At 39.6% G+C, this 10,640-nt stretch overlaps 1 long non-coding RNA gene across 3 annotated transcripts; it reads left to right on the top strand.

The window, feature by feature from the left end:
- The first annotated feature begins 342 nt into the window (after positions 1 to 342).
- On the top strand, positions 343 to 8,712 carry LOC134323208 (uncharacterized). 3 transcript variants are annotated; one of them, XR_010014029.1, is made up of 6 exons: positions 343 to 361; positions 1,677 to 1,714; positions 1,841 to 1,943; positions 2,049 to 2,165; positions 2,655 to 2,762; positions 8,455 to 8,712. It is a non-coding gene; the product is annotated as an uncharacterized LOC134323208 (long non-coding RNA). The 3 variants fall into 3 exon arrangements; XR_010014027.1 differs by lacking the exon at positions 343 to 361 and adding an exon at positions 931 to 1,000; XR_010014028.1 differs by lacking the exon at positions 343 to 361 and adding an exon at positions 1,068 to 1,171.
- The last annotated feature ends 1,928 nt before the right edge of the window (positions 8,713 to 10,640 follow it).

Below are 10,640 nucleotides of genomic sequence, written 5' to 3'. Positions count from 1 at the left end.
TGGGGACCTAAAGTCTAGTCCCCATAAAGGAAACCTATTTTAAATGGATACAGGAGGCCTACTAATGGTGCCTGTGTGGTTTTTAGCATTGGCTCAAAACGCATGTTTTTCGGTGAATGTGTGAGTGTGTGGGTTGTGCTCAGTTGCGCCCCCTTTTTTTTATAGCCGGAATCACACACACACACGGATTCCAAATAAGGTTGGGAACCACCCACTTCCTGGTCCCCATTAGGAACGATTTCAGACATTTTTAGTGTTAAAGATGGATATTCACACAGTGGACAAAAAAAGAAGATTATATGCAGGAGAAACCAGCTAAGAAGCTAAGAACTTATATAGAGGACCAAAAATTAAACACAAGGTAAGCATATTTGCATGTCAAACCAGTATAACAATTGTTCAACCGTCAAATTATGTTAATTAGTTCTGTTAGTGAATAGTTATTTGTTCTTTAATACCAGTTCTTCTCCTTCTCCAGCCATAACATTAAAACCTGACCTGTCCTGCTATTAAAGAACATGTAAATGTATTAAAGAACAGCATGAAAGGGGGTAACAAAGCATGTAGAGAAACAGATAAACTACAGTCAGTAATTGTAGAACTACAAAGTGCTTCTATATGGTAAGTGGAGCTGATAAAATGAACAGTGAGTGTAGAAACAAGGAGGTGGTTTTAATGTTATGGCTGATCGGTGTAAATGAGTGCAAATAAAGCTTCTTGTTTATAATTGGGCTGTGACAGTGCAGTGGTTAAATAACAATGACTGCGTGTTTTTAGATATATTTAGATATTTATATTAATTTTCCATTAAATAAATTTAAAAATGACAACAAATTTTTGGTAACTTAAAAAGACAGAAAACTGTTAGTTTGAAATGTCTGTGTGTGGCTGCAGTCTCCATTGGGGCCTTTAATTTGAAACAGGTGTAGCATTACTTCACTAATGAACCTGGTTTTCAGTCTCTGTTCTGTGGGTAGAAGTAGAACTCGGAGCTTTAACTGTAAGGCAAGTTTGTTACAAAATGAAATTAAATGCTTAAATGTTTGGGCAGGAAAAGTGAAAGCAGGCATTCTTACGCGTATTACTGCCAGGCAGAGAAAAAAACTTCAGTATGTCGTTTTAACAAGGACATTATAAATGATTTCGTTACAACATGTGTTCTACAGCGAGTGTTAGTAGTTTATGTTTATTTGTACAAAACTAATCTGTGTGTATTGTGTTGGTTTCTAGCGCGTTTCAGTGTGTAGTTTACAGAACAGGTTGTTTGGTGCGCGTCTGCAGACGCGTCTCTAAGTCCAGTGTGATGCGCTAATAAGTAAAGATAAGTTTTATACCCACAAACCTAATAAACAACATGAACATGATCGAATGGACTTTAAGATAACATTTAACCTTTTTGGCCAGACTCTGAACAAGAGTGTATCTGCAGATGCACACCATATACAAACAGATTTGTACTGTACTGTATAATTAATGCAAAACCCTAATAAATAACACATATAAATAATATATTATTATAATTTTAGTTTTTGTCCCTTTTTCTTGCATTGTTGCTTAATTGCACCTCATATTTTAAAAAACTTTTTATATGCATATTATATGCATAAGGCATATAATAATAACTTTAAAGACCTAGACTTAATCCAGTACAATAATTGTGTTGTTTTTTTCTGCAGTTTGAAATGAATGTGAAGACTGCTCATGGAGAACACGAGTATGTTGCACAATACATGGTGTACAGACTGGCTCATATTGCAGGATAAGAATAAAAATTAAAATGCTTAAAGAACCAAAATACCAAATGCATTAAGTCTAATTATCTATGAAAATATGTTTACAGGTGGCTACAAAAGCACCCAGTGATATAAATGTAGAAGATATCAGCAAGTCCTGCCATTTAAAAGTTCATATGCAGAAGCACAACGGAAAAAACTGACCAACAGGTACATTGACCAGTCAGGCATTCTGTTAAAAGTTGTCATAAAGTGTTTAATTTGTGTGATTACTTAAGGGAGCCCAATAAAAATAAATATTTAAAATTTGTACAGACGCCCAGCATTGCAGCTAGAGCCGTGGTGGAGGACGACTCCCAATCCTCTGTCCTGTCCAAGACTCTAAGATCCAAGATGAATGATGCTTCTGTTTTAAACAGCACTCCTCTACAGGTACATGCACATCCACATCATCACTTTAAGTTAAAACTACAGGCTCTCTTTTGTCATATATTTTAGTATTTTGGGGTTTTAATTAATTAAAAGAATGTAATAAGTTAATTGTGATGATAATCTAGTAAGAATAATTGTTTATTGTGATGTATCTACAAGGTAGGTTCTAGGGGAACATATAGGGCAGATTTTAACTTTCACAGGGATTTTTGTCTTGTATAATTATCACTTTATTCTGAACACTTACGGCGTCCCCACAACACACCTTCAGTTAGTTTCTGAGTACAAACTGTGTGTAGAAACTGACTTGGTCCCCACAATGACTGTAACATTGTGTGTGTGAAAGGTCCCCGCAAAGCCTGTTTTATTTAATATGTGTGAACACAGACTGCTTGACTGGGCAAAAGATAATTTTTTTATTATTATAAAATTATTTTCTAAAGTCTGGTGCATGTTTTTTGATATAGTTATTTTAAATTGTGTTTACAGACACCCAGCATTGCAGCTAGAGCCGTGGTGGAGGACGACTCCCAATCCTCTATCCTGTCCAAGACTCAGATGGATGATGCTTCTGTTTCAAACAGCACTCCTCAACAGGTACATGCATGTCCACTACTTGACTTTTAGTTTTACAGCCTCTCTTTTGTCATATATTTTAGTATTTTGGGTTTTTAGTCAGTAAAAAGAATGTAATAAGTTAATTGTGATGTAAATCTAGCAAGAATAATTGTTTATTTTGATGTATCTACAAGGTAAGTTCTAGTGGAACATTTAGGGCAGATTTTAACTTTCACAGGGATTTTTGTCTTGTATAATTATCACTTTATTCTGAACACTTACGACGTCCCCACAACACACCTTCAGTTAGTGTATGAGTAGAAACTGTGTGTAGAAACTGAACTAAACTGGTCCCCACAATGACTGTAACATTGTGTGTGTGAAAGGTCCCCACAAGGAATGGTAACATTGTGTGTGTGAAAGGTCCTTTCACACACACACACACAATGTTACAGTCATTGTGGGGACCTGTTACATACACGCACAATGTTATAGTTACTTGTGGGGACCTTTCACACACACAATGTAATAGTCACTTGTGGGGACCTTTCACACACACAATGTTATAGTCATTGTGGGGACCAGTTTAGTTCAGTTTCTACACACAGTTTCTACTCATACACTAACTGAAGGTGTGTTGTGGGGACGCCGTAAGTGTTCAGAATAAAATGATAATTATCCAAGAAAAAAATCACTGTGAAAGTTAAAATCTGCCCTATATGTTCCCCTTGAACTTACCTTGTAGATACATCACAATAAACAATTATTCTTGCTAGATTATCATCACAATTAACTTATTACATTCTTTTAATTAACTAAAAACCCAAAATACAAAAACATGACAAAAAAGTACTTGTGTATTTGAGATCATCAAACATACAGTGGGGCCAAAAAGTATTTAGTCAGCCACTGATTGTGCAGGTTCTCCTACTTAGAAAGATGAGAGAGGTTTGTACTTTTCATCATAGGTACACTTCAACTATGAGAGACAAAATTAGAAAAAAAAATCCAGGAAATCACATTGTAGGATTTTTAAAGAATTTATTCGTAAATTATGGTGGAAAATAAGTATTTGGTCAATAACAAACAAGCAAGATTTCTGGCTCTCACAGACCTGTAACTTCTTCTTTAAGAAGCTCTTCTGTCCTCCACTCGTTACCTGTATTACCGCTTTGACCTCGTTATCTGTATAAAAGACACCTGTCCACAGCCTCAAACAGTCAGACTCCAAACTCAACCATGGCCAAGACCAAAGAGCTGTCGAAGGACACCAGGAAGAAAATTGTAGACCTGCACCAGGCTGGGAAGAGTGAATCTACAATAGGCAAGCAGGTTGGTGTGAATAAATCAACTGTGGGAGCAATTGTAAGAAAATGGAAGACATACAAGACCATTGATAATCTCCCTCGATCCCGTGCGGTCAAAATGATCATGAGAACGGTGAGCAAAAATCCCAGAACTACACGGAGGGACCTGATGAATGACCTGCAGAGAGCTGGGACCAAAGTAACAAAGGCTACCATCAGTAACACACTACGCCGAGAGGGACTCAAATCCTGCAGTGCCAGGCGTGCCCCCCTGCTTAAGCCAGTACATGTCCAGGCCCGTCTGAAGTTTGCCAGAGAGCATATGGATGATCCAGAAGAGGATTGGGAGAATATCATGTGGTCAGATGAAACCAAAATGGAACTTTTTGGTAAAAACTCAACTCGTCGTGTTTGGAGGAAGAAGAATGCTGAGTTGCATCCCAAGAACACCATACCTACTGTGAAGCATGGGGGTGGAAACATCGTGCTTTGGGGCTGTTTTTCTGCAAAGGGGACAGGACGACTGATCCGTGTTAAGGGAAGAATGAACAGGGCCATGTATCGTGAGATTTTAAGCCAAAACCTCCTTCCATCAGTGAGAGCATTGAAGATGGAACGTGGCTGGGTCTTCCAGCATGACAATGATCCCAAACACACCGCTCGGGCAACGAAGGAGTGGCTCCGTAAAAAGCATTTCAAGGTCCTGGAGTGGCCTAGCCAGTCTCCAGACCTCAACCCCATAGAAAATGTGTGGAGTCCGTGTTGCCCAGCGACAGCCCCAAAACATCACTGCTCTAGAGGAGATCTGCATGGAGGAATGGGCCAAAATACCAGCTACAGTGTGTGCAAACCTGGTGAAGACTTACAGGAAACGTTTGACCTCTGTCATTGCCAACAAAGGTTATGTTACAAAGTATTGAGTTGAACTTTTGTTATTGACCAAATACTTATTTTCCACCATAATTTACAATTAAATTCTTTAAAAATCCTACAATGTGATTTCCTGGATTTTTTTTTTCATTTTGTCTCTCATAGTTGAAGTGTAGCTATGATGAAAATTACAGACCTCTCTCATTTGTCTAAGTAGGAGAACCTGCGCAATCAGTGGCTGACTAAATACTTTTGGCCCCACTGTATATGTAAATTTACTGATAAATTAAGTTTTAAATTTAGGATTAAGTATTAAAGTTTTTCTTATTATGATTTCTTGTTTTGTAAATGAAAGACACAAATCTTGACAATTCCAGTGAGCTATTTGATTCTTCATCAGAAAGTGCAGATGATTACATACCTGATACGACTTGTGATAGTGACATTGACACTAGCCTTAAACCAAACCAAAAAACAAAGCACAATACACTGGATGTCTCTGGCTCAGACAGTTCCACTGTCTGTGACTCCACAACATCAGACAAAATGACCTTTGACGGGCACAGCTTTACACCTGAAGCCACTGGAGCAGAAGAAGAACTTGGTTCAAGTAAGAACATAAATGATCTAATAGTTGTTAGCGCAAGTCAAAAAAGAGGTGGACGAAGAGTGTACAACAAAAAACATTACTGCTTGTATTGCTCTAAGCCGTATGCCAAGATGGCAAGGCACCTCGAACATGTGCATGAAAATGAACCCGATGTGGCCAAAGCTCTTAAGCTTTCCAAAGGGTTTCAGGGAGAGGAAGAAACAGCTAGATTATATTCACAACAGAGGACACTACGCTCACAATGCTGCAGTTATGGAGTCAGGACAGGGGAAACTTGATGTTGGGCAGCACTTGTTAAACAAAAGGGGAAATTAGACAAGAATCAACAGTATGTGAGAGAGCAGATGCGAGAAATGGGAAGGCTGGTTCACAATGCCAGAAAAGTCACCACCTTAAAGAAAATGGAAGATCTTATGAATCCAAAAAATTACATGGAGACAGTCAAAACTGTCAAGTTGACATGTGGGTATGACAGTGAAACAAACAAGTTTTTGACCCCATCATTAGCAAACAAACTTGGAAATATCCTGATTAAAGTAAGCAAACTTTTAAAAGCTCAAGGTTTCATCTCAAACAACCAACATCTTGTGAAGAATGCCAGTGAGTTGTAAGACATCCATCGGGAAAAGTAGAATGAGCTAATATCAGCCACGGCATTGAGGAACATAAGGTAAGCAAAGTGGAACGTACCGACTCTCATGCCTTTTACTGAAGACATCCAAAAAATGCATGCATATCTCAGTCAAGTACAAGATGAGTGGTACATTTCACTCTCGGAAAGTCCCTCTGCAAAAGCCTGGATGGAGCTGAATAAGGTGTGCCTGGCTCAGGTTATTCTCTTCTCAGGGAAGGAGAAGTTGCCAGCATGCTCTTATCTGCATTTTTATCAAGAGACACTTCTGATCACCATGAGGATGTGGACTGGGCACTGTCTGAAGAGGAAAAAAAGCTCTGCAGACACTTCTCAAGGATTGTCGTCGGGGGGAAACGTGGTCGCCCAGTTCCAATTCTTCTGACTCCAAAAATGTTTTGTGCATTAGAGATCCTTGTTAATAGACAATGGTTATATGTTTGCAAGACCAGAAGCTATGACACATTTCAGAGGATCAGACCGTCTCTGTGGCTTTGCAAAGGTGTGTGGTGCAAAGAGTCCCACTGACATCTACCAAACTGAGAAAGCATGCTGCAACCCTTTCAACTGTGCTAAACATGATAGACACAGAAATGGACCAGCTTGCCAATTTTCTTGGACATGACATAAGAATCCATCGTGAGTTCTATCGACTGCCTGAGAAGACCCTACAGCTCGCCAAGATCAGCAAAGTTTTTCAATGCCGTGGCTGATATCAGCTCATTCTACTTTTCCCGATGGATGTCTTGAAACTCACTGGCATTCTTCACAAGATGTTGGTTGTTTGAGATGAAACCTTGAGCTTTTAAAAGTTTGCTTACTTTAACCAGGATATTTCCAAGTTTGTTTGCTAATGATGGGGTCAAAAACTTGTTTGTTTCACTGTCATACCCACATGTCAACTTGACAGCTTTGACTCTCTCCATGTAATTTTTTGGATTCATAAGGTCTTCCATTTTTTTTAAGGTGGTGACTTTTCTGGCATTGTGAACCAGCCTTCCCATTTCTCGCATCTGCTCTCACACATACTGTTAAAAGTATGTGAAGTCATTTCCCAATGTTTCTTTACATGGTTGTGTAAAGGGCACACGTTTCCCCTGTCCTGACTCCATAACTGCAGCATTGTGAGTGTAGTTTCCTCTGTTGAGAATATAATCTAGCTGTTTCTTCCTCTCCCTGAAACCCTTTGGAAAGCTGTGCCTGTCAGAGGTCATTTTGTCTGATGATGTCGAGTCACAGACAGTGGAACTCACTGAGCCAGAGACATCCAGTGTATATCAAAAGATCAGCAAAGTTCTAATGGCTCTTGAGCAAGGAAGATTAGCTGAGTTTCATGGCAAGAACTTGGATAAAATTGGGCTAGATCCTGATGGTATATTATTTTATTTTACTTTTTGTATTTGGTTTTTGCTTTCTTGCTTTTGTTGAAGTCCCAGTGAATAAAGGGTTTAAGTACTGTTTGATTACTTAGCTAACTAATGCCTGTGTGTATTCTACAGACTGTAAGTGAGGGGGATAAATTGTCGTCATTATAGTGTGTTTTTATAGAATGTAAATATTATTAGGGGGCATATGGGCTTGGGACTGGGACTTCTGTGTGGGAAGCCACAGTGTTGTTAAAAATATAACTCATGGTGTAACCTAATCAAACAGTGTAACACAGTGTCAGTCTTACTTACAAGAAACAGACCCACTTTGAAACATTAAACACTAAAGCCAGTAGCCTGCTCAGGTAGGACAATTGCAGACAAATTAAAGCAGGAAAAATGGTCAGGGTCAGAGCATCTCCAAAACAGCAGGTTTGGGGTGTAACAGTATGCAGTGGTTAGTACTTGAGTCTGGTCCATGGTAGACCATGGAGTGTTCATGGTAGAATCAAGTAATTTCGAGGGTTTACTTTCTTACTGTACTCTTGTAAAAAGGTGGTGGGATGTATTAAGCCGCAGTCAAAGTCAGTTCTCGAAGGTGATGTTTTGGCAGCAGGAAAAATGGGCAACAGTAAGGAACTGTGTGACTTTGACAAGGACCAAATTGTGATGTCTGTGATGCATCTCCAAAACAGCAGGTCTTGTGGGTTGTTCCCAGTAAACAGTGGTTAGTACCTACCAAAAATGGTCCACAGTAGGCTTGGTGTCAGGGTCATGTGCATCCAAGGCTCATTGGTCTTGTGTAGTTTATGTTTCGATGGGTCAGAGCTATACAGGTGTCACTAGTGGGACTTACATAATATTAGGCGGGTTTTAATTTTATGGCTGATCTGTGTATTTATAGCTATTATGAGAATTTGATCCTAATAATCTTTGTCTATGGCAGAATGGACAAACAGTGCAAAGGTAAAACTGCCCATAAGAAGAAAACACCTTGGCTGCAGACAGAGGTGCAGGCGGTGGAATGGCACACGAATCGCTTCATCACATCTTGTATCGTACCAGCACAGCGAGACTGTGAGAAGTGTTTAAGGGCTGAACCAGAAGCTCCTAAGAACCGTGACTGGCAAAATCTGAAATTCTATGTTTATAATCGTATTACGGCCTACAAAAGAAAATTGCAATACAGATAGTTTAAAGATCATTGAGTCTCTGGTATGGCAGTTTTTGTTTACATTCACATGTTCTGATATTGCAGTTTTTGTTTGCATTCACATGTCTCAGCAAGACACACACATGCATACGTCATAAAGGTCTACTGAACAGAAATAGAATTATTTGCTATTTTTTAAAAAGCATTTGAACATTTTGCAATATATTGATTTTCTTTGAACTGTCAATAATACACTATATTGCCAAAAGTATTCGCTCGCCTGCCTTCACACGCATATGAACTTGAGTTCATCCTGAAAAACTTACCATATACAGTGGGGGAAATAAGTATTTGATCCCCTGCTGATTTTGTAAGTTTACCCCCTTACAAAGACTTGAACAGTCTATAATTTTTATGGAAGGTTTATTTTAACAGAGAGAGACAGAATATCAAAAAAAAAAAAAAAAAAACATTAAATAAAAGTTATAAATTAATTTGTATTTAATTAAGGGAAATAAGTATTTGATCCCCTACCAACCAGCAAGAATTCTGACCCCCACAGACCGGTTATGTGCCCATGAGGCGCACAAATTAGTCCTGTCCCTATATAAAAGACTCCTGTCACAGAATCAGTTTCTTCTGTTCAAATCTCTCGACCCCCATGGGCAAGACCAAAGAGCTATCAAAGGACGTCAGGGACAAGATTGTAGACCTGCACAAGGCTGGAATGGGCTACAAGACCATCAGCAAGAAGCTTGGTGAGAAAGAGACCACTGTTGGTGCGATCATTCGAAAATGGAAGAAATACAAGATCACAGTCAATCGCCCTCGCTCTGGAGCTCCATGCAAGATCTCACCTGGTGGGGTAAGAATGATTCTGAGAAAGGTGAGGTCAGTCCAGAATTACACGGGAGGAGCTTGTCAATGATCTCAAGGGAGCTGGGAGCAGAGAAATGCTGGATATGACCCCAAGAACACCATCCCCACCGGGCATTTCTCTGCCTCCAAACACGGCGAGTGGAGTTGATGCCAAAGAGCTCAATTTTGGTCTCATCTGACCATATCACATTCTCCCAAGCTTTCTCTGAATCATTCAGGTGTTCATTGGCAAACTTCAGACGGGCCTGTACATGAGCCTTCTTGAGCAGAGGGACTTTGCGGGCACTGCAGGATCTCAATCCATTACGGCGAAGTGTGTTACTAATGGTTTTCTTGGTGACTGTGCTCCCAGCTCCCTTGAGATCATTGACAAGCTCCTCCCGTGTAATTCTGGACTGACCTCACCTTTCTCAGAATCATTCTTACCCCACCAGGTGAGATCTTGCATGGAGTTCCAGAGCGAGGGTGATTGACTGTGATCTTGTATTTCTTCCATTTTCGAATTATCGCACCAACAGTGGTCTCTTTCTCACCAAGCTTCTTGCTGATGGTCTTGTAGCCCATTCCAGCCTTGTGCAGGTCTACAATCTTGTCCCTGACGTCCTTTGATAGCTCTTTGGTCTTGCCCATGGTGGTGGAGAGATCTGAACAGAAGAAACTGATTCTGTGACAGGAGTCTTTTATATAGGGACAGGACTAATTTGTAGCCTCATGGGCACATAACCGGTCTGTGGGGGTCAGAATTCTTGCTGGTTGGTAGGGGATCAAATACTTATTTCACTTAATTAAATACAAATTAATTTATAACTTTTATTTAATGTTTTTTTTCTGGATTTTTTGTTGATATTCTGTCTCTCTCTGTTAAAATAAACCTTCCATAAAAAATATAGACTGTTCAAGTTTTTGTAAGGGGGTAAACTTACAAAATCAGCAGGGGATCAAATACTTATTTCCCCCACTGTAGAAGCACTTTGTAGTTCTACAATTACTGACTGTAGTCCATCCGTTTCTCTACTTACTTTTTAACCTGCTTTCACTCTGTTCTTCAATGGTCAGGACCCCCACAGGACCCCCACAGAGCAGGTATTATTTAGGTGGTG

Source organism: Trichomycterus rosablanca, chromosome 11, assembly GCF_030014385.1.
Source record: "Trichomycterus rosablanca isolate fTriRos1 chromosome 11, fTriRos1.hap1, whole genome shotgun sequence".
NCBI classification, from domain to species: domain Eukaryota; kingdom Metazoa; phylum Chordata; class Actinopteri; order Siluriformes; family Trichomycteridae; genus Trichomycterus; species Trichomycterus rosablanca.
The sequence above is the reverse complement of the archived record's forward strand: the minus strand, read 5'-3'. Positions and strand labels throughout refer to the sequence as shown.